Genomic DNA, 1,591 nt, shown 5'->3' with positions numbered 1-1,591 from the left:
AAGTGAGAGGTAAGAGAACAAAGGACTGAGAGAGCGAGGTAGGGCTGATCAGCCCTTTTTATGATCTTCACTGTTGCTAGGTAACTGGGGAAGAGTTTAGCCTGAAGGTCAGAAGCTTGGGCCATGGCCTACCGTGTCTTCTAGCCATGCTTCTCTTATGGGGGCTGTAACTTAGGCAGGGGCCAGAGTTCCAGGAGCATGAGGGAACGCCTACCGTGTCATGAAGGTGAATTATCACCACCAGGGTTCAGACCTCAGCTCAACTGGAGACCAGCCTGCAACTCCCCACATTGAATCTCTTGTTTCATTAGTTCCTTCTCATTCCCAGACTCTTTCTTTTTCACACACTTTACATCCCAGTCAGAGCCCCCTCCTCCCAGTCCCACTCTCACAAATCCTCCTCTCATTAGACCCTCCCTTTCTCCTCAGAGAAGGGGACACCCACCTTGCTCATTCCCAAAGTCTTTTTGTTCAATATTTTTTAGGACAAGCCAAGTGAAAAAAGAGAATGTGAGTGTGTGTGTATGTGTGTGTGTGTGTGTTGTTAATGTTTATTTGTTTGTTTGTTTTGTTTTTACCAATTTTGGCCCACAAAACAAAAGGAGGATATGTTTGAAATCTAAAGGAAAGTAACAGTACCTTGGTGTTCCTTAACTAAGCATGAGATCTTGGAATTTCCTGTAAGAATTCTGTGAGTAAAAAGCTTCATTGGGCTAGAGGTAAAGTTCAGTTTACAGAGTACCTGAGCATTTGTGAGACCCTGGGTTCTATCCCAGCACCCCCACTCATACCCATCCCCCAAAACATGCCCAACAAGAGTGACTTGAGATAGGCTCTTCACTGCTCTTCTCCCAGACATTCTTCAGCTTCCCCTTCAGTGCTGTGTGGCGTTTCCATCTTTGCCTCCTTCTGTTGGCTAACCTTTTCATGGTTGGAGTCCACGGGGTAATGAGAAAGGACAATAGAGAAAAGACGATTTTGCTGAGCCTTTTTACAATAAGAAATAAATAACAAGTATGTTCCTCTAGATTTCAGAGTAAGTTGACAGCATTAAAACAATTGTGTGTGCAAAGGTCTTCTTTTTATGTTTTTATTTAGCAAAACTCCTAAGTGATTTTTGAGACACACTGGACAAACGCACTCACTGAGGGAGTCATTTTAAAATGTCCTTCAATAATTCTAAACAATTTTTTTTATCCAAGCAATAGAGAAAATTCCACCTAAAAAGGGCATTGTACAGTGGAACTTATACAGCCAGATTTCTTAAGACATTAAGAAAATTACACATATACACACACACACCACTGGATCAGTTTAAAATATTCCATTTAAAATTTAATTTTACATAATACATTATAACTATAAACTGGTTCTTAAACACAACAACTACATCCGGCTGTATTGCACAGGGGAGGCTGCGCATCACTTGATGCTGGTTTACAGACTTAACTTTGTTAAATTGTTAAATTACAAGAGCAATGTTTCCTATAGGCTGCTCTGCCCAAAGCAAATGCCACCTCCCGCGAGCATCATCATGCTGAAAAATACCTCTCTCCCTCTCTCTCTCTACCTCTCTCCCCCTCTCTCTCTC

This window comes from Mus pahari, chromosome 21 (genome assembly GCF_900095145.1).
Source record: "Mus pahari chromosome 21, PAHARI_EIJ_v1.1, whole genome shotgun sequence".
In the NCBI taxonomy this organism is placed as follows: domain Eukaryota; kingdom Metazoa; phylum Chordata; class Mammalia; order Rodentia; family Muridae; genus Mus; species Mus pahari.
Note: the sequence above shows the minus strand (reverse complement) of the source record.